Source organism: Stegostoma tigrinum, chromosome 14 (assembly GCF_030684315.1).
Source record: "Stegostoma tigrinum isolate sSteTig4 chromosome 14, sSteTig4.hap1, whole genome shotgun sequence".
In the NCBI taxonomy this organism is placed as follows: Eukaryota; Metazoa; Chordata; class Chondrichthyes; order Orectolobiformes; family Stegostomatidae; genus Stegostoma; species Stegostoma tigrinum.
Genome location: NC_081367.1, coordinates 41413851 through 41437556, shown reverse-complemented (window position 1 = coordinate 41437556; position 23706 = coordinate 41413851). Strand labels below are relative to the sequence as shown.

The following is a 23706-nucleotide window of genomic DNA, read 5'->3' as shown; positions in this document are numbered from 1 at the left end:
ATTTGTCATATGGATGATGTTCTAATTCACAATTACATGTGAATACACTGCAAGAGTAAGAATAATGGTGAAAGCTTAACAGGGCTATTCTTTAATGAGAAATATGATTTCTCACAGACAGCATCAAATTTTTGGGAATATTTTTCTTGCAATTTCATCAGATTCAAAGAAAACCAGAATTATCAAAAAGTTCTCATCACTGAAACACATAACAGAACTGCAGAGATGCCTGAGAATGGTCAACCAAGTTGACAAATCATTAATAAATCTAGCAAAGATAAATAAACCACCATGACAATAGTTGCAGGAATTTTTGTGGTCTGATAGTCGCCTATTATTCTTTGATCCTTATCTACAGAGAGTGGCCAGACAGAGATCTATAAAATGTTAAAATGACCTTTATTACTTAGCTATAGCAAGGGACTCCAGGGTATTTAAAAATTTCGCACTGGAGACCCTCAACAAAGAATTACAGAGGCAGTTATAACCTCAGATTCAGTCACATGAAGTTAACATGCACCAATTAAGAGGTGCATCCAATCATTACCATTGACTAGGTTTACATCATGTTTGAACACAGTTACCCTATCCCTGCATAGGTGTGCCTGTTTAATTGTAATATATAATTACAGTGAAGGCAAGAGCATGCAATCAGGTCTAATTGGTTTATAAGTTAAAATTATCCTTAACAGTTTATGTCTGACTTGTGCATATCAATCGTCCTTTCCTGTCCAATGCACCTAGTGTCTTGATGACATCTTTCCAAGCTCTGAGTGCCGATGAAAAAAATGACCTTTTTGTGTAGCTGTGTGCATTATATTATTGTTCCTTTGCTATTTTGCAGATTATTTGGGTTCCTAGAACAAATGATACCTTTTTTTAATCTAAGTTTTGTGTCCTTGTGAATTTACCCACAGCTAGCAGCTCATCACTGTGTGCTAATAAATATTGTTCTGCAAATTGCATTATTCTCTTATTATTTTTTAAACCCTTTCAACCCTTGCTTAGATTAAGCACAGTGTTGATCTGAAAGTCAAGAGATGTCCCTTGAAAGATTAAAAGGAAAGGTTACTTTGACCTATTATCGCCAGCAATAGCAGCAGCAGATACATCATCAATTGGACCTGGAGAACGCTGTTTCAAATTCAGAAAGATGGCAAACATAGACCTGTCTACTGTGCATTCAGCTCTTTGGCAGACATGCACAGTGATTGAGAAAGAAGCACTAGTAGCCCAAGTGTTTATGGAAAAAGAGGTTATGTCCTAGGACTGAAATATACCATTGAAACAGACCACAACTCATTGATAACACTGTTATACTCTAAGCAACTTCTGAAAATACCGCAACTTAGGAAGTCCTGTTACAGATATGATACTACAGTAGCATAAATCCAGGGAAAGAGTCCAGCCGCAACAGAAATTTTCAGAAAAAAATTGCATGTGTGCAAACTTATGAATATTGTATTATTACTGGGTGGTCCACATTTATGCAAAGCAATCCAATTCTCAAACAATACGTTAAGCAGTGAAGGCATCTTAGTGCCTTAGATGACTTGCTCATCTAAACTGAGAGGTTAGTACTTCCAAGAGTTCATGAACTTGTCATTCTTCAAAGGATCCACCAAGGGCGTTTGGGGATTATAAAATGTTGGGATATAGCTCAGAATTTCATATGTTGGCTGGGATTTTTTTATATAATTGGAGGAAATTATCTCCAACTGTATCACTTGTGCTATCCATCATGTAGAACTAACAGAACTGCTTATGGTATATTTATTTCAATCCAAACCATGGGAGCAGCTTAGTGAGAATCTGTTTCAAGTTAAGATAAAGGTGTTTCTCATCATTGTTGACTATTATACGAGATGAGGTGACGTTAAACGTTTGCACAGACTCCCTTCGGAAGTTGTTCATGTCTACTTCGAAGAAATGCTTTTAATTCACAACATCCCAAATATAGCTGTTTTGAAGAAAGACATGTAGTTTGCAACTGATTGTTATGAAAGCCTCACAGAATCATATAGGTTTGTATATATCACTCACTTGCTTAGATACCCACAGGGCAATGGGGAGACAGTAAGAGGCAGCTGTAAGCAACCAAGCCTTTTTAAAGAAAAATTAGGATTTTAATTTAGTGTTACTGAGCTATTACTCTATGCCACTGTAAAATAGTCTAGCCCTGTCTGAATCTTAATGAGCTGACAATTAATGAATTGACTCCTTTTTCTCACACACTTATACCAACTGTCAACCAATTGACAGAGAGTACAAACCTGCATTTACAATCAACATCACAGAATTTATAACTTGCCAAAGCTCCAAACAGGGGTAACTTTCGGTATGGATCCGAGATCCGAATAAAAGTGGTCAATCATAGAGAAAACCCAGCAACAGAGATTGTATCTCATGGAGTTAAATAATGGCACTATAAAGCAAAACAGGAGCACCCTAGTTTGGATGAAAAGGAGACTCTCAAAGGCATGGGATAACACAGTGTGAAGCTGGATGAACACAGCAGGACAAGCAGCATCAGAGGAGCAGGAAAGTTTGACGTTTCGGGAAACATCAAACTTTCCTGCTCCTCTGATGCTGCTTGGTCTGCTGTGTTCATCCAGCTTCACACCATGTTATCTCAGATTCCCCAGCATCGGCAGTTCCTACTATCTCAAAGGCAATGGGCCAGCTATCTGAATGTCCAGGATAACAACCTGAATGAAGAGCTGGCATTGCCTAATGATGCAAACAATGATACACTGCGCGCAAATGAGAAATTGAAGAAAAGAAATCTTCAAAAATTACTGAGAACTGAGAATAAGATCAGGGATCTTGGCAAAACCACCAAAATACTTATCTCTGTGAAGCATAGATAACAGCAAAAATTTGGAAGAGGTTGGGGTGTTGTAGGATAATATTTAAATAAAGTATAAAGTCAGGGACTTGGGGGGGATGTACAGTCAATAATTAATGCTCAATTATATAAATTGTAAGCTGCATCTCATTACAGAGAGGCTCAAGACTCTATACATTACTGTATAGACCTCACGCTAAATGTAAGAATGTTGAACAAATGGTAATCTTATCAAGAACAACTTTTCCTGTTCTAACATCTTCAAGATGCATCACATAATAACAGAGCAATTAACATTTGTGACATTTAAATACAGATAATGACCATCACCAACAAGAAAGGAGTTAACGATCTCTCCTAAACATTCAATGGCAATACCATCACTCTATCTTCCACATCAACATGCCAAGCGCCATGATTGACCAGAAGCATCACCAAACATGACGAGGCATACACACTATGGCTACAAGAGCAGATCTGAAGCTAAGTATTCTGTAGCAAGTAACTCACGTATTGACTCCTCATAGCTTGTCCACTAACTAAAAGTCAGGTGAGATGAAATGCTCCCACTCCCCAGGATGAAAGTAATTCTGACAACACTCAAGAAGCTGAATACTTTCAAAGACAAAGCAGCCTGCTTGAACTCTACACCACTGACCACATTAAACATTCACTTCATCCACTAGTGCATAATGGTAGCAGTATTTAGCATCTACAAGATGCTCTGCAGCAACAGGCAAAGGCCCATTTGACTATAACTTCCAAATTTAAACACCACAACCATCACATTTCCTTCCAAGATAACAGAATCCCAACTTCATAATATATTGCTTTTCCTTCAGTGTTGCTTGATCAAAAGTCTGGAATCACAGCCAAAGAGTACTGTGGATGCATATACACTACAACAGTTCAAAGTGGCACCTCGCCACTATCTTCTCATGGGCAATTGTGTCTTGGTATTAACTTCTGGATTATAGCTACATCCCATAAACAAATTAACAATAAAAAAAGGCTACAAGGTTAATAAACTATATTTAGTTGATAAATAAACAAGCTAGAACTAGTTCCCTTTCTCCAATATCCCCATGACAGCAGTAGTGGATGTCCCATTTTGATATTTTGTAATCAAGGTTACGCTTTTCAATTTTGGAATTCTTTCCTCTTATCAAACAATGAAGTAATATATTAATGAATACACTGCACATGAGCAGAATTTTAACTTATCTTTTGTGACCCTACATTTGTAGAGCTGTTTTTGTTATTTTCAAGAAAGCCTTATCGGGAAAGATACAATAAGAGACAAAAATAAATAGCCTCTTGATAGTAAAGAACTTGAATCTTGCAGCAAAGAGAGACATGTTGCTGTTGCTTTTTGTTTTGCACAAACTCAAGAATCCAATTTTCAAACTATTGCAACAATTTATATCAGAGAAAGAAACAATGCTGATTAGTAGGCAAATTGATTTGAATTGGTTGAACTGTTGCCATGGGGATGCAACAGGGGCCCCAATGCCCAAGAATTTGTTGATCAATTCAAGCAGTATGCACACTTACTTGTTTGTAATAGACCATACACTGATCGTATTCAATTCAGTCAGCGTTTGCAAAACCTGAAACAAAATGTTTACAGCTGTACTTAATTATGTGATTGGGCAGGTCTTGCTGAGTAATCCTGATGCACTGATAGTTACACTGACAACAAATTAATATAGTCTGTTGTGCTGATAATATGGCCCACTTGTGCTTACTGTAATCTATGTACACTTATATCCAGGACCTGCTCTTTGAAAACAAAAGGAAAATGGCCAAACATTGCATATTTTGAATTAATTGGGATCTTAGGGAACATACAATTCACAGTTATTATATCCATGGCAATGTCTTTGTCAATCAGAGTGTAATTGCCAATTGATCCATATCTTGTTCTCCTCTACTATTAGATATCACAATCATTTGAAACTTGTCATCAGCCTTACTTTTAACCTGATAAATGCATAGAGAAAAGCTTCGTAACATGCTTCTCTTTTAAATTCAAAAATCAAAAAGAGAATTAATGGCTATATTGCAGCCCTGGGGATAGCAAGAACTGCAGATGCTGGAGTCAGAGATAACACTGTGTGAAGCTGAAGGAACACAGCAGGCCAGGCTGAAGAAGGGTCCTAACCTGAAGCATCAACTTTCCTGCTCCTCCTGATGCTGCCTGGCCTACTGTGCACCTCCAACTCCACACTGTGTTATTTTATACTACAGTCCTGTCTAATTAGAACAAACTGCCATTTCCTATCCCAGGGTTCTGCTTATTCTGCACTTGGTAACTAACAAATGTGCGAAAGCTTAGCTATTCAGATGGGCATCTCTCCAACTTCCCTTGTTCTGGGGAAATACCTATTTCTTCTCAATTCTGAGAATTAGATCATAATTTGTTGAGAATAAACACATCTATCATAGATTAAGTATCAAGTCAGAGATTACACCATCATTAAGCACTAGAAAACCTTATGCCTGAGTCACATTATTCTGTAAATACATATATCAACAATTGCACCAGGCTGGCTCAATGCACTTGAGGCAAGAGGAGGGGAGAAATAAAGAGTTAATAAGTATTTGAGCAACTCCACTCTGGAGTGAAATCTGAGACCTTACAACATCTCTGGTACTTTGCCAGGCTCCAACTTTTTTCTATGTTTTAAATGGGACGGCCTTGAGGACATTGTATTATTGTGTGCAGCATCTTGCTAATCCTTATGTTTTATTAGTAAATAGCATGAAGCTTTTGGTTAATGCCACTTTTGTTCTGTGATTTTTAGCACTCAAGATTTCTCCAATTTTTTTTTAAAAATGGGTTTAACTTTGAGATTTTATGAGGAATAGTGGGAGGGTTTTTTATTAAACAATGTGTTTTTCTTTGCAGAATTGTTTAGGAGGCTTTTCACTGTTTGGGACTTCTGTTTTGGATTACAGAAGGGGGGAAGGGCAGTTTTGGACTATGTTGCTAAGGGATTAATGTTGCACTGCAGAGCTTGCACTCTGAGGGGAATAGGAGTATGGCGATGTGATTTACACAATTTATATCAATGTGTACAGCTAACTAATTTGAATGGAAAGGAGGGAACATTTTCTTGTCTAATATTTTTGATAGATAAACACAGTCTCTTGGGATCTCAATTTTGTAGAAATGTAAGATGACAACCATAAACTATGCTCATTCTAAATGTTTATTGTAACAAGTAACAGTGATATACAAACTTCATTAAGAATTATTAGAATTTTAATAAACAATGTGCTAATTTTGGTAAAATAGTGTGTACCCATACAGCTTATAAAGAAATTAATGAATAAAACTGTCACAAAAAAAGTTTAAACCTTTGACCTGACATTGCAGTTTAATGAAAGAAATTAATATTTTGACAGTTTTTGTGGTGGTGTCAAACTTTAATATGCAAGCAGAGTTCTGCAGGGTTTGGGATTGCCATTTGATTTGTGAGACAAGACCCACAGGAATGGTAAAATCATTAGCAAAACATTGCAGTTTCAGTGCACACTCTGTTTATTTTTAACCACCAGTCAACCTCACAGCCTCCACAGGTGCTGTCACTGCCCAGGTCTTGATGCAGATTGATGCTGTATGTTGTTAACATTTGAAAAGAATGTTGGTAATGGCCTAGCAATTATCCCAATGTCAGTCCCTGCGTGACCCACCATTACCTGCAAATCCTAAGTGCTGCTCTGGAATTCCTTTATGTACGGTATAATATCTGAAAGTCGATGACTCAATTGTAACTTAAGAATGAACGTGGAAGTTTCTTTCTTTCCATTGAAAAGAATAAGAAACATTTTCTAAGTGAGCAGGCATGTACATGAAGTGATGGAGCACTGGACACCCGTTCACAGGTCTCTGGTTGAACCACAGTCCAAACCGGTATTCGACTTTGTTGTTCTGGGTGGATGATCTTCATCAATTCTCAAATAGAGAACAAGCAGAGCAGCTCATGAGTACTCCTTTTGAGATAAAGAGATTCGATTTCTAAGGAAAGGTATCCTGCAGTGTTGAATATGCCTCTTATTGTCTAAGAGAGGGTGTTAATGGCAAAAATCTGTAGTCTCATGATCTTTGGTGTATTCTTGAAATGCATTGTCTGCTTAGTTCTGGTACTTCATGTTATAAGCTTCCAGTCAATACTTTTAAAAATTGGACATAAACAAGCTATTAAGGTGGTTTCCACAAATCATATAACTGCTGGCATTTAGACTATAGACAGTATCAAATTTTTAGTGAATACCTAAGTGAATACGGGCATAAACGAGGGTACCTCAAATCAATCTGTGGAATTCACATACCTCATTGTTTAAAGACCAGCCATTATGCAAAGATTACATTGTTTCCAGACTGCTCATCTCCATGTATCATACTAGACAAAAAGCGAAGATCAAAACTCAACAGCCAATACTGACTCAAAAATAGAAATTGCTGGCAAGAGTCCACACTTATGGCAACATCTGTGAAGAGAAATCAAGTTAACATTTTGAATCCAGGGATCCTCATTCAGAATTGATGGTAGGTAGGAAAAATTCAGTCTTTATGCAGAAGATGGGAGGGGATAAGAGGTAAACAACTGGTAGAGTTAGAGCCCAAAGAGAGAGAAGGACAGTTGGGCGGACAAGGGCATTGATAACGGTCAGCCTAGGAGAATGAACAGCTAATAATGAGGTCTATTCATGGCTAACGATGTGTTCTGTGTAATAACAGACCATGCAATAACAAGGCCTAGCGTATGGGGGTTGGGATAAGGTCATGGGAGAAGGTGCCTCAAGGCCTAAAATTACTGAGCTCAACATTGAGTCTAGAAGGCTCTAGAGTTCCAAAACAGAAAATGAAGTGCTGTTCTTTCAGATTGCACTGGGCTTTGTGGGAGGGCTGCAACAAACCTGAGACAGAGATGTTGGTCAGGGAACGACGCCATGTGTTGAAATGGCAGGCAGCTGGAAGGCCAAGGCCTTTTTTGCCAACAGAACATAGGTGTTCAGCGAAGCAGTTATCCAATCTATGCTTCATTTCCCCAACGAAGGGAGGGTTTCAGATTCCTGGTCATTCAGACTGATTCTGAGGGAGGTGGGGTCAGTCAAACCTGGATGGGTTACACCTCAGCACAACCAATACTGATGTCCTAAGTGGAGTATTTGCTAGAGTGGTTGTGGGCACTCCAAGTCTTAAGGCAGCGGAACGAGAAGGGGAATCAAAGATAAGAATAAAAGTAAAAAGAGAAATAAAAATGATAGGCAAAGAAATCAAGGGCCAGGGTCGAACATGGTCACAGTGAAAACTAAGGGGAAAGGGACAAGTCACAGGCCTGTAATTTCCTGAATTATCCGTTACCCTTTTTAAACAATTGGAAAACTTTAGCTATTCTCCAGTCCTATGGGACCTCGCCTGTGGTCAAAGAGGATACAAAGATATCTGTCAATGCTCCAGCAATTTGTTCTCTTGCCTCTGTCCATATTCTGGGATATTTTCCATCAGGCCCAGAGGACTTACCTATCGTAATTTTTCTTAAATTGCACAACACCTCTTCCTTTTTAATTGCAACTTGGTTGAGAAACTCAACACACCCTTCCCTGAGAGCAATTTTCAACAATTCTTTCTCTTTGGAGAATACTGACAGAAAATATTCATTTAAGATCTCACCTACCTCTTCTAGCTCCACACATACATTCCCTCCTTTGTCGCTGAATGGGACAACATTTTCCTTGGTTACTCTCTTGCTTTTTATATATGGATAAAAAGCCTTGGGATTTTCCTTAATCCTGTTTCCAAAGGACATTTCATGGCCCCTTTTAGCTCTTCTCATTCCTTATCTCAGCTTTTTTCCTACTTTCCTTACATATTTCAAGGGCTTTGGCAATTCCCATCCTCCTAAACCTTACGGATGTTTCCTTTTCCTTTCTGACTAAGGTCATAACATCCCTGATCATCCAAGATTCATGTAACTTGCCATGCCTATCCTTCATTCTCACAGGAATGTGCTGCTACTGAACTCTTACCAACTGACATTTGAAATATTCCCACATGTCCAATGTGGATTTGTTCTCAAACAGCCATCTCCACCTTCCAGTCCCTTCCTAATATTGTTGTAGTTCACCTTCCCACCATTTAACACCTCCACCCAAAGACTGCTGTTATCCCTATCTGTAAAAAGCTTAAGACTCATGGCGTTGTAGTCACTACTCTCGAAATGCTCTCCCACTGAAACTTCACTGACTTGGCCAGAATCATTTCCCAAAACCAGGTCTAGTGTAACCCCCTCCCTGGTTGATCTGGTCAAGAATCCGTCCCAAATGGTCCTTACAAACTCTAAATCATCCAAGCCCCTAGCACGTAGTGAATCCCAATCAATGTAAAGGAAGTTGAAGTCACCCACCACAACCCTTCTGCCTTTACATTTTTTCTAAAATCTATCTACATAACCTTTCCTCTGTCTCCAGTTGGCTGTTGGGAGCCTATAGTATATTCCCAGCACTGTGATTTCACCTTTCCTATTCCTGATTTCTACCCATATTGCCTACCTGCACAAATCTTCTGAAATATCCTCTCTCAGTATGACTGTGAGATATTCCTTTATCAGTAATGCAACTCGCCCACCCCATTTCATTCCTTTCCATCACACCTGAAACATCTAACTTCTGGGACATTCAGCTGCCAGACTTGTCCCTCTTTTAGCCAAGTGTCTGTAATCATAACAATGTCACAGTTCCAAGTATTAACCAAGCTCTGAGTTCATCTACCTTGCCCTGGTCCTAATGCCCATCGAGTCTGAAACCTTCTCCCCTCTCACCATCTTTTCAGCCATGTGTTCATCCTGTATATCCTGCTGTTTCTACTCTGACTAGCTCATGGTACTGCTAGTAGTCCTGACATAGCTACCTTTGAGGTCCTACATTTCAACTTTCTTCCTCGTTCTCTATATCCTGCTTTTAGGACCTCATTCCTTTTTTAACTATGTCATTAGTACCAACTTTTACCATGTCCACTGGCTGTTCACTGTCCCCCTCCAGAATGTCCTGCAACTGCTCCAAGACATCCACAGCACCAGAGGAGGCAACAAACCATCCTGGACTCTCATTTATGGCCACAGAAACGCCTATCTTTTCCTCTTATGATTGAATCTCCTATAACTATAGCATTTCTACGTTTATTTCTCCCTCCCTCTACAGCAAAGCCAACCATAGTGCCATGAATTTGGCTGTTGCTGTAATCCCCTGAGAGGTCATTCCCCTCACCAGTACCCAAAATTGCCTGTTTAACCCTCCTGCTCTACCTGATGGACACCCATTCCCTTGCTGGTGGAGTCTGAGTCTGTGATGCAACCACTTCTCTATACATGCTATCCATAACACTCACCGCCTCGTGATTGCTCTGCATTGTCCCCAGATGCCCCTCCAACTCTGAAAGTCGCCCTTCCAAGAACTGCAGGTGAAGACACTTCTCGCACGTATGCAGGTCCCGGGCACTGGAAACGTGCTCTGCTTCCCACATCAAGATTTTGAATTGAGAGTAATAGAGAAACAAACGAGGTAGCAAGGGCAAAGAATGAGTGCATTACAAAAGCACAGTAATATTTTAATATAACACTATTTTATCGGAGAATTCAAAAGCATTGAGCTACTTTGAGTAAGTCAAACAGTTCAAGCCGTGCACACATATACGTAAACAGTTCATTTTGCCATCGAACATTTGAAACTACAAAATCATAATTGAACTGAATATACTTTGCAACTTGAAAGAAGGCATGTTTTCAATCATAAAATGTCTGCAAAAATGATTTTCTGTGAATTTTCCAGAATCAAAGAGACAGTACAGTAATTACTGAAATATTCGTGCATAGAACTGCTTGGGCCTGACTTTTATGGAGCTTGCAAACTTTGCATATGGTTGTTATATTAAATAATTCTGTTACCAATGTACCTTACATGGTTCTGGTTGTAATTTCTATTGTCATTGCACAAAAATCTATAATATAACTGTTTAAATTCATGGGTAATAATTTAAACAACATAACTTTGAGATAACAGATTTTATTCAAGCATTGGTTAACTTATTTTATATTAAAGATTGTTGATGTACTTTCCTTCATATGGTAAATTTAACAAAATGCTGGGATTCCTTCTAAAGGACAAAGCTGATACGGAGTTTTAATTCATGTCTCTGGTTTATATTTGACCTGCCTGTTACAACACACTGACATATTTTCTAGATTATACAAAACCAAGGTAGAATTAGTCAGGAATAAACAAACAGAACTCCACTGTGTTCACTGGGATGACCTTATAGGCTTTTCAGGGCTTACTGCTCTATTGTTGCTTTTCTCCAGGGTATTGGACTCAATCTAGGAGGCACAGAGTGACTGGCTCTCAACTTATAAAGTCTCTGATTTATTGATTAAAAGCTACAGCTGCAGCAACTGATGAGGGGTAATATATTCAGCTTTCTTCAGGCTCAAAGTATCTCTTACTGCAGAGAAAAGGACAGCATTGCCCTTTCTGGAGATGTGAAGGTGTCTGACCATATTGTTCATACCTATAAGCTGTTCAGCTACTAGGAAACCAATCAAATCATTGTCGTCAGGCACAAGACCTTTGTCATCGACAACTGGCCACCGCTCCAGACCAATCAGCTACTTGTTACTAGTTGAGTCTCATTTTGCATACACTCCAAACTCCAGCTCACCTGCAAGTAAACCTCCCATATTGCGTGAACAAACAGCAGTGTAAACATCACTTACAATGAGTGATCTGCTTTTAAAAAGTGCAGTCATGCTTTCCACAATCCTTGGTTTTTAAAAACAGTCTTTCTTTTCCCATTTTCAGTCCGCTATCAAAAATACAGAAAAATATTAAAGTATGTGCTTTACACTCAGCAGATAGATTCTGTTCTTGGCCCCTCCTATATTGGAATGCCTCCTTAATCTATCCCACCAGGCCTCCTCCATTTTTTCCTTGCCTATCTTTCCTGGATATCTGGTACCCAGCAATATTTAACACCCCTTCCTTGAGACAGGCCTCCTTTATACACACATTGCATTTCTTGTAGAGAGCCAGCATGGTCAAAGAGGGTCAAAATGCCTCTTTCTGTGCTGTAATTCATGAATTGGAGAGGACAGCCTGGTTTAACGTGAGAGGAGAAGATTTAGAAGGGACTTGAGGGGTAACTTTTTCACACAGATGGTGGAGCATGTATGGAATGCGCTGCCAGAGGAAGTGGGTACAATTACAACATTTAAAAGGCATTTGGATGGGTATGTAAATAGGAATGGTTTATTGGGATATAGAACAAATGCTGGTAAATGAGACTAAGTCAGATTGGAATGTCTAGTTGGTGTGGACATGTTGGACCAAAGGGTCTGTTTCTGTGCTGTATGACTCTGACTCTATAACTGTCATGGCAGAGTCAATATTGAAGCCTGTTTCAGTTCCACTAAACTTATTTCTTCCTGATTTAGCTCTATTTTTTCTCATCTTTTATTTCTGTACACACATAACATCATTATTGTTCCAATACACATAGTATCTATTTTCCCAAATCATCTCTTTCTTCAACAAGAATGTCCTTCCACTCCATACCCACACTATGATCATCTTACACCTCTCTATTGCTTTTTTGATTAGAAGCCCAGTCAGTTCCCCTCCACCAACACTCTTATTTCACGATCTGAACCTCTGCTCTTTAACTCCACTCAGTTTTGTACAAGTATCACAGGCTCTGCAGAAAAGCAAAAATGCAAACTAATGAAGATCTGTTGGCTATTTATGGCCAACTCAAACCCAGAACTCAATTTCACCATGCCATCATCTTCAGTGATGCCACTTCTGCCAATGTCTCTGGAAGATATCCATCCCTTATTATCCTTAAGAAAGTGGTGGTGAACTGCCTTCGTGAACTGCTGCAGTCCACCTGCTATAGGTTGACCCACAATTGTCTTAGGGACAGATTCCAGGATTTTGACCCAGCAATAGTGAAGGAACAATTGTATGTTTTGAAGTCAGGATGGTGAGTAGCTTGGAGGGAAACTGGCCGATGGTGGTGTCCCATATATCTGTTGCCCTTGTCTGTCTAGATGGAAGTGGTTGTGAGTTTGGAAGAGGCTGTCTGAGCATCAGTGGTGAATTCCTGCAGTACATCGTGTAGATAGTACACACTGCTGATACTCCATCGGTGGTGGAGGGAATGGATCCTTGTGGATGTGATGCCAATCAAGCGGGCTGATTTGTCTAGATGGCGTCAAGATTCTTGAGTGTTGATGGCGCTGCATACATCCAGAAAATGGAATGTATTCCATCACACTCCTGACTTGTGTCTTTATAGATGGTGGACAGGCTTTGGGATGATAGGAGGTAAGCTTCGCTCTGCAGTATTATAACATCTGACATGTTCTTGTAGCCAATGCATATATCTGGCCAGTCCAGTTGAGTACTGGGTTAATGGTCACCTCAAGGACGTTGATATCAGCGGAATTCAGTGATGGTAACCCCGGTGAACATCAAACTGCAGTGATTAGATTGTCTCTTATTGGTGATGATCATTGCTTGGCATTTGTGTGGCGCAAGTGTTACTTACCACTTGTCAGGCCAAGAAAAGTTAATGAGCATTGTTTCTATATTCTTTTCTGTCAGCTAAACATCTTTCTCTGATACTTTGACTTTTCAGATTCCATCTCCAGCAATAAGTTATGAATCAACATTCATGATGAGCCCAAGGATTCCCACAGTTACCTTGACCACACCCTTGCAAGGGCTATATTCCATTTGTCGGTTTCTTCATTGCTTCTGATCTGACACTACTGTACTCATCCTTCTCACATGTCTCTGTTGTTGGCAGGGCCTTCAACTGTGTATTTTTTTATATCTTCCATAACTCTGTGCTTTCTCTTCCCTTCCTTCTTCCATAAACCACATTTGGGTTCCCCATGTCCTCACCTTCCACCCCACCAACTTCATTATTCAATGGCTTTCTAACACCTGTCATTTTAATTCTCCACCACATCCCACTCTGACTTTTCTATCCTTGGCCTCCACAAGAGTTTGAACAAAACTCAACATACCCTTAAGTGACAGTATTTCATCATAAAACACTTTCCAACTCTCCGCAATTCAACACTGAGTTCAACAGTTTTAGAACATAACCATTTTTATTCCTTTCCCCTCTCTAGTTTTGGCTTTTTTGCCTCATTCTTTTCACTTATTTTGCTTTCATACAGCATCTATTCATTATTCTGCTGTTCGTTTCATCTCGAGGCTAATACTTTGTTATTTTATTCGGGACACTATCACTCCCCTTGGATTTGCATTGTGAACATTTGCATCATTTCATCTCTTCTGCCTGCGACCCTACCTTAGGACTTCTCTTGTGTTCTATTTTCCTCATCTTCCCACTTTTAAATGCTTAAAATCTCTTACTTTTCTTAGCTGTGAAGGCATGTCATTGATCTGAAAAGCTAACTCTGTTTCTCTTCAAAAATGCTGCCTGATCTGCTGAATATTTGCAAGATTTTATGATTTTATTATTAAAAATAAGCTAAAACCAGTTTTAATTCCAGGGTTTGTGCTCGGGTTGATCATGTTAATGAGGGACAAAATTTCAAAAGTATGTAAAAAAAATCAACCCCAACTTATTACTGTAAAGTGTGATGAACATCATTAAACATCACAATATATATTTGCATTCTCACACATAACATAGTCAACCAACGTAGCAACTCACCCACAACATCAATGGAGATTTGGGTGCCCATAAATGGCTCTGCAAGATTAAAACCCAGATGGCGAAAATGAAAATATTACCCCAGAGCTAATTCTCTTCATTAACCTTCCTTTATCAGTAAAAGTACAAGAATAACCTCAGTTTTGTTTGATGTTTAACAAAAAGCAATACTTTCTACAGGAATGCTTGTTGCAATTTTACATAACAAAAATGACAAAACTCACAGTATTTGAAAGGCAGGCTGCACATACTGTAATGTTTGCTGGAGCATTACAGTGCACTGAATGTGTAGTAAGTAAAGTTCTAGTGTCTAGCCTCCTTCAGCCTTTTTTATTTGTAGTTGTTGTTGTTTAAATGAATAAAATTGCCAGAGCACTGAAAGAAAACAAAAGCACCACATGTATGTGTCAAGGTGGTGTCCTTCATTGTCTTGTTCTACAGCTTTCTGAGTACTAACCTGCCCTATTTTGTGCTGCTTTTATCGTAAAAATTTTCCCATGCAATGCTTTGGCTGACACAGCAGTTCAGTGAGTCGGTTTATTACTGTCTGCTGCTAATTACCCAGGAGCAGCTTTGGTGTTACCTTGTCACTGCAGAGGATGCATACCATTGTAATCCTCTCATTATGCCTCCTGCTACAATCACTTAGGCCAGTCGTTGCCCTTTGACAGGCTACTTATGACAGCAGACTTCTCACCAGGGACTTTCATTAGCGGAGACTAGCAAAGTTAATGAACAGCTTTGCATAAAGCTTGAAATGTTATTAATGGAAAACAAATTACTTCCAAAAGAATTTGTTTTGAACTGCTGCAGACTGCAGATGTCTTATAAACTTTTGTTTTCCCAGAAGATTATAATTGTATTGAAGTCTAATTTCTTGGGTGGCAGCATGTCTCACTAAAATGGCCAAGCTTCATGGGTGAGCTGAAAGATGAGGCTTGAAGGCTGAGTTTGGAAGGGAGATGGGTTGTCTGGGCAAAGATACCATCACACTAGAGTCGCATCTTGCCTTCATTCAAAGTCCATATACATACTTCAGTAGGTGTTTTTGGAAAGAGGAATTTGTGAGGCTTGGATGGGACAAAAGTGATACAAGGATGTTTGAATCTTTGAATGTTGAATCCAGCAAAAAATTCTAATGGCATTGCTATGAAAGCTGTAAATTTTATTTAATTTCTCTTGGATTACATTCATTTTTAAAATAACTCACAGGTTAACAGTAATTTGGTCTTTGATAAAGATAGATTTCCCATTTGATTCAGCTTTTTCAGACCATTTAGAGTTTCAAATTGTTGAAAACACGACTCTTACCCAATTTTTCCAAATGGGGTTTGATAAGTGCCTCCTTATATGGTGTATGATAAGAGCCAATATATGGAGTATGAAGACAAAAGCAGAGTGAGACACTCCAGCCAGAGCTCCTCTGCTTTTCCTTTTTTCTTTCCTTTTTCACCTCTTTGCTGAGGTTTCTCTTCCCCCTCTCCCACAACCAACTTTTAATCTCCTATACCTGGAGGGAATGGAGATCAGAGTTCGAGATCAGCTTAGTGCGGGAGACAAATTGGAGACCAGGCCAGCGCAGGAACTGAATCATGGCCAGAGACCGGAGTGGGAGCAGAGCAAGTGCAGGCTGAGGTGGGAGGATGAGACCTGCTTGAGATTCTGAGGCAGAGACCAACACATGGAGGCAGCGAGGCCTCGTGTTCTACAGCCCACCATGTGCAGACTTAGTGAGAAAGGTCTGTAACTTGAGCAGTTTGAAGATATGTTTTATTATAATTCTGGACTTTTTAAACTCTGTGTTCCCATGCTAGTCTTTTTTACAATTTCAATTCTGTATCAACACTTAAAATATCTGTACCCAGGTAGCCTGTACCTAAAATGGCCCCAAGAGGTGACCTTACAAACGTTTCACTGCATGCTTTCTTTCAGTGGTTGGTGTACGTGGATACCCAGGTCCCATTGCATCTTCCCCTTCACCAATCTATTGGCACATAGATAGTAATCTGCCTTAAATATCACACAGTGTGGAGCTAGAGGAGCGCAGCAGGCCAGGCAGCATCAGGGGAGCAGGAAAGTTTTTGTTTTGGGTTGGGATCCTCCCTTCCCGTTTTTGCTACCAAAGTGGATAACCTCACATTTATTGACATTTATTACTTCATCTGCCATGTATTTGCCAACTCAATCAACTTGTCCAAATTAGACTAAAGCTTCTCTGCATCCTTCTCATAGTTCACTTTCCCAACCAGGCTTATGTTGCTTACAAAGTTGGAGATGTCACATTTCCTGCCCCAGGTACCTGAGTAACGCTATTATCCAGTTCAACACAGCTCTATTGATTTGGAAAGTAAAATACTGTAAGATGCTAGACATCTGAAACAATACAGAAAATGTTGGAAAAAGTCAGTTGGTCTGGCAGCATCTGTGGAGAGAAAAACAAAGTTTAATGTTTTGAGTTCAGTGCGACTGTTAATTGTTTGAGTCCAATATGACTATTTTTAAAACTGAAGGCATTCTGAAGAAGAGGTATATTGGATGTGAAATATCAACTTTGTTTTTCACTGCTAAGATGCTGCTGGATCTGCTGAGTTTCTCCAGCATTTTCTGTTTGTTTCAGATTTTTAAATTCTTTTAACAGAATGTGGACGTCACTGCTCAGGCAAACATTTGTTCCTCATCCCTAACTGACCTTGAGAAGCTGGTGGGGAACTGCCATTTGAACTGCAGCAGTCAATATGGTGTAGGTGAAAGATATCAAAAGATTTCGATCCAGAACACTGAAGTTCAGTGATATAGTTCCAGTCGGCATGGCTTATGGTTGCAGGAAACTTGAAACTGTCATCTTGTCATTCTAGATGGTAGAGGTTGTGTGTTTGGGAGGCACTGTTGAAGGACCTTAAATGAGTTAGTGTTTTATCTTACAGATAGCACACACAATATTGCTACTGTTTATCAGTGGTGGAGCGAGTGAATGTTGAAGGTGCAAGAAGGGGTACCAGTCTAGTTGGTTGCATTGTCCTGAAAGATGTCAAGCTTTTTTTAGTGTTTACAGAGCCACACTCATCCACGCGAGTGAAGAATATTCCATTGCATTTCTGACTTGTGTTTTGTGGATGATGGATAAGATTTGGGGAACAAGGAGGAGAGTTACATATCATAGATTTCCCAGCCTCTGACCTGTTTTTCGAGACACAATATTTACGTGGATCTTCCCCTTCAGTTCCTGGTTAATGGTAACCACCAGTGTGAAGACAGTGGAGGATTTGGTAATGTTATTGCAGTGGAAAATCAAGGATAAGTAGTTAGATTCTCCCTTGTTGGAGATGCCCATTGCCTGGCACTTGTGTCGTGAGGATATTACTTACCAGTTATCAGACCAAATTAGATGCTTTCAAGTCTTGTAACAAGGGGACAGAGATTGCTTTAGCATCTGAGGAGTCACAAATACTGCTGGACATTGGGCAATCATTTGCAAACATCCCCACTTCTGATATTATAATGGAGGAAGGCTATTGATAAAGTAGCTGAAGATTGTTAGGCCAAGCTCATTCCCCTGAGGAAATTGAGCAGTGATGTTAAGGGACTCAGATGGTTGATTTCCAACACCACAACCATATTCCTTTGCATAGGTAAGTTTCTAACCAGCAGAGAGTCTTCTTCTGCGTCCCCTGGACTTCAATTCTGCCAGGGCTCTATCACTTAGTCAAATGTTCTTTGGTGTCCACAACAGCTATTCTGAAATCACCTGTGGCGTTCGATACTTTTCTCCAGGTCAGCACTGAGGTTCGAATGAGTTCAGGAACTGAGTGGACTTAGCAGAATCCAAACAAACAGGAAGTCAGTGGGTAGGTTATTCCTCTAAGTGCCACCTAATAGCACTGTCGATGGTCCTCTCCATTACTTTGTTGACTGATTGCGTGTAGGATGACTGAATAGTAATTGGCCAGGTTAGATCTGTCCTGCTTTTACTGAATAGACATACCTGGCCAATGTTCCATGATGTTGAGTAATTATCATTGCTATAGCTATGCTGGACCACTTAGCTATGGGTTTGGCTAGCTCTGGGCACATAAGACCATAAGACATACGAACTAAGCCATTCGGCTCATCAAGTCTGGTCCTCCATTCAATCATGGCTGATAAGTTTCTTAACTCCATTCTTCCACCTTCTCCACAAAACCTTTGATTCCTTTAACAATCAAGAACCTATCTAACTGTCTTAAATATGCTTAATGACCTGGCTTCCCCAGCTTTCTGTGGCAATGTATTCCAAAGATTTACTACACTCTGGCTGAAGAAGTTTCTCCTAATCTCCATTCTAAAGGGTCTTCCCTTTACTCTAAGGCTGTGCCCTTAGGTCCTAGTCTCTCCTGCTAATGGAAACATCATCCCAACATTTACTCTGTCCAGGCCTTTCGGTATTCTGTAAGTTTCAATCAGACATCCTTCGAAATTCCATTGAGTAGAAACCTAGACACCTCAGATGTTCCTCTATATTAATCCTTTCATTCCTGGCATCCTTTATGTGAAGCTCTTCTTAGACAACTCCAGGGCCAATACATCCTTTCTGAGATATGGGACTCAAAATTGCTCACAATATTCTAAATGCGGTCTGATCAGAGCTTTATAAAACCTCAGAAGTACATCCTTGTTTTTATATTCAAGTGCTCTCAAAATAAATGCCAAGATTATATTTACCTCCTGACTACTGACTCAATTTACAAGATAATCTTAAGAGAATCCTAGACTAGCACTTTCAAGTCCCCTTGCACTTTAGATTTCTGAATTTTCTCCCCATTTAGAAAATAGCCTATGGCTTTATTCTTCCTCCCAAAGTGCATGACCTCACACTTTCCCATTTTGTATTCCATCTGCCACTCTTTTCCCACTCTCCTAACCTATCAAAATCCTTCTGCAGCCTCCCCACATCCTCAATACTACCTGTCCCTCTACCTTTCTTTGTATCATTTGCAAACTTAGCCAGAATGCCCTCAGTTCCTTCATCTTGATCACTAATGTATAAAGTGAAAAATTGTGGTCCCAACACTGACCCTCATGGAACACCACTTGTCACTGGCTGCCATCCTGAGAAAGACTGTTTTATCCCCAGTCTCTGCTTTCTGCCAGACAGCCAATCTTCTCTCCATGCAAGCACCTTGCCTCCAATACCATTGGTTCTTACTCAGCAGCCTCCTATGTGGCATCTTGTAAAAGGCTTTCTGGAAGTCCAAGTAGATAACATTCATTGGCTGTCCTTGGTCTAACCTGACTTCAGTCTGGAAGGGATGTTCTTCAGAGGATGGGTGTGAACTGTGTGGGCTGATTGTCCTGTTTCTACCCTATGTGGATATTACGGAAGGTCACTATTTATGGTCATCATGACAATGTCCTGGTTTTCATTCCAGACTTTTCATTAATTAGATATATTTAAATTCCACCAGGTCTTATGGTAGGATTTAAACTCAGAGCGTCTCTGAATTCCAAATATCTCTTGGCTGAAATTTGCCATTGGGTTACAAACTGGGGTATTGATCCTGGTTACAAATTATTTCTCATGTCTTGGTATGTAGATCAATCAGGCGAGCCAGGTAAATGAGCAAAAGGCAAAGAAGATGAGAAGCTGAATTGGCTTGGTGCATCATAATGTCAACAAAGGAAACTCTGATGGGCCCATAAGAAGTCATAAACATTTAAGATACCTTGCTGTGACATTATGGAATTCTCAGTGCATGTCATCATGCATTCTGAAATCCAATTACAGCCTGCTAATCAGTAGCTTAAAGCTTTAGTGCAATTATCATTCAGCAAAAGTTTAAAATTAGGTTAAAAAGTTCTCATCACCACAATGTTATCAGGAGGTAGACCTCAACAGGGGAATTTTCTCTAGAAGTAGATCAGTTCTAGTCATTTCGGATCCAATTAACCTAGCCTAACTACTAGGGTACTGGATGTTTTAAGTCACTGTTTTGCAGTTTTGGTTCTATGGTAATAAAGCTGCTGAATTTGTGACAGAATTGTCAGTTTTCATTCTTAAGTTCTCGGACATCACCGGCAGGAGTCATAACTTTCTCCTGCACAGGTAAAAGTAGCTGGTCCTGGAAATGGAGGTGGGACCTCTGGGTCTGACACTTTTTTCTAAACTCCCCTTCATTTCTATCCTGAAATGACAATAAAACCCAATCCTAGGGCACTGTTTATTCATCAGTTAAAACAAAGGTTCAAGCTTGGCACAGGAACCTATCTCATGCTCTCCTGAGTGTTTTTTTGAAGCTTGCTGATCTAACAGATTAGCCAAATGAAAGGATTGTTTCAACCCGTTTGTGCTGACTAACCACACAGCTCTTGTGCATGCAGCAGTGCCACCTGACCTCTATATATCTTCTTAATGAAGTTACCAGAACAGCAATTTCAATGAACCTTGTAAGAGTGAAAAGTAAAGTGGAACCATTCGCAAGCTGAGCTCACTGATGGAACCTGTCACTTCAGTTTTTCAGGTCACAAACTGAGAACAGCAATTAAAGGAGCAGAACTCCACAACCTTGACAGTTTAATCATTAAAGTTCTTGTTGTGTTCAATGATGAATTGCTGCTAAGAGTGAAATATGCTGCTAGCTATTAATCAGCACAGCTAAGGATGAAAGGCACATTGTTTCAGGAGCTTCTATTTAGTAATTAACTGGTTATCCCCAAAAATGATACATGGTCCAGTGTAAGCCTATAGAACTGCCTGGCTGTAGATAATAATGTTGAACAGCTGGAACCTCCTGAGACCTATTCATTCCTTCTCATAAGCACCAGCTGAAAAATGACACTTACATTTGCACTAAAATATACTGGAGAGAGACACAAAGCAGTATGTGTAACTATTTTGTTATTCTTTGCTGCAAAATATATCGTGGAGAAAGATGAGAGAACAACAAAAGGACTGAAAAGGAGGAACCATAGTTACCTTACTTTGTTGTAATATACAGTGAAACCACACCAAATAGAATAATCAATTAAAATGATAAATATTTTATGTACACTTTCAATTAATACATTTCCAGTCTATAAAATGCAACATTTAATGTTCATGTGTGACAAAAATACAATACACACTAATACTCTGCATAATCTTCAAATTTTCTGCTTAAGAACTGTGGATGCTGTAAATCAGAGTCAAAAATCGAAAGTGCTGTAAATGCTCAGCAGGTTAGTTGGCATCTGTGGGGAGCAATCAGAGTGAACGTTTCGGGTCGAGTGACCCTTGCTCAGAACAGACCTGCTGAGCTTTTCCAGTAATTTCTATTTTGTTTCTGTTTATGAAATTGGGTGCAAAAATTCAAACTTTGTCTGTATTTCAATTTAAATCTGAATTGAAGTCTCAATCCATAAAAAAAGTACATTTTAAAATTTCAGGCCCAATCTAAAGCCAATGGTGTTCAAATCTGAAAAGTCTCAGTTTGGTAACAAGAAAAATCAAAATTTTGTTCATCCATAGAATAGAAACATCAGCAAAAGAGAGCACCATGCTTACTGAATTTCATCAGGTAATTCCTAACTTTTATTTGAGTGTTCCATGGAAAAATTGCACAGGGAGCAGGACCACATCACGGGTGGTCATACTGCCTAAAACTGCCGAGCCAGGAGTTCTTTAAAAGCTACAGGTCAACTTTAAAGTGAAATTCAGGATGAAGTAACCGACTAATGTTTGAAAATGAATAGAATTTAAATGTCTGTGTATAAGACTCCACCACTTATCCCTGATACGCCAGAGATTATGTTACAGGTGCTGTACCAAAGCCATGCCACACTTTTTGGAAATGATGGCCACCCACCTCTTAAATCAGAAGTGTAAGCTGCCTGGATGAAGGTCACAAAGCAAATCAATACAGTCTCCAGGTCTGCAAACCCTAGGATCAAATACTGAAGACATTTGTAAGTAAACCCAACTTAATACATATAGTTCTATGTCTTTCATAGCAGCTGTGGCAGTCAAGGTACTGCTTATATTTTGAACCCTCGGGGAATAGTATATAATGACTTGAACACAAAATTCTTTCATACAAGAGGGGATTCTCTTTACATCTTTGTTTTGCTCACCAACATTGCTATCATTTGTGCAATATGTGATATTTAAAATGTTCATTCTTGTTTACAGATGCCTCCATTGCTTCTCCCTCTTTATCTCCTCCAATCATAGAATAGCATCGTACAATGATTACAGTATAGAAGGTGGCCATTTGGCCTGGCATGTCACTGCTGGCTCTTTTTTAGGAGGGATTCTTTTGGGCCACTCTCTGTCTACTCCTTATAACTCTTCATTTTTTTTTCTTTTTCAGATAATAATTCAATCCACTCTTGAAAGCCTCTTTGACATACTTCCTCCAATGTAAGCACATCAGTGCATTCCAGATCCTACAACTCACTGCATTATTCACTAAATTGCCATTGTCTCTTTAGTAAATTTACCTCACATCCATGCCTTCTGATACATTATTCTTCCATTAAGGGGTATAATTTCTCCCTATTGACTTCACCCCTCCTGAATTTGAGTAATTTTGTCATATCTCCACTCAAACTTCTCTTCTTGAAGGAGACCAATCCCAATTCCTCCAGTCTTTGTCATCCTTGGAACTTTCTTATAAAATTTTTCTGTACCCTCTCTAATGCCTTCACTTTCTTCCTGAAGTGTGGTCTCCAGAACTGAAACCAATTCTTCAGCTAAAATAAAACTTGCATTTTATGCAGTTTCAAGTACAAAAACAGAAGTTGCTGGAAAAGCCCAGCAGGTCTGGCATCATTTGTGAAGACAAATCAAAGTTAATGTTTCGGGTCCAGTGACCCTTCCTCAAACCTTCAAGTAGCTTGGACACATTCCTTTTTAGCATCTCGTGGATTCCCAATTTTGATTGTTCCACAGTTTGTGATCATGGCTTTCGTTACACAGTTCTAAGCTCTACTATTCCCTCTCTGCTCCTTCGTAATTTTTCTTAAAACTGATCTATCTGACTTTTGGTCACCTGTCCTATGCCTTCCCCTCCCAAATTTGTTTATTAGTAAAATGGTTCAAAAGGTTTCAGGAGAACCAAGCTAATGTAGTTCCATAGTTGTGAGTTATTGTTGC

At 39.4% G+C, this 23706-nt stretch overlaps 1 long non-coding RNA gene across 1 annotated transcript in view; it reads left to right on the top strand.

Annotated features, from left to right (window-relative positions):
• LOC132210537 (uncharacterized) overlaps positions 1-23706 on the top strand; it is an 83052-nt gene that overhangs the window by 29549 nt on the left and 29797 nt on the right. The window contains exon 2 of the long non-coding RNA XR_009446664.1: positions 22369-22517. This is a non-coding gene — a long non-coding RNA (uncharacterized LOC132210537). The remainder of the gene's footprint in view (positions 1-22368; positions 22518-23706) is intronic.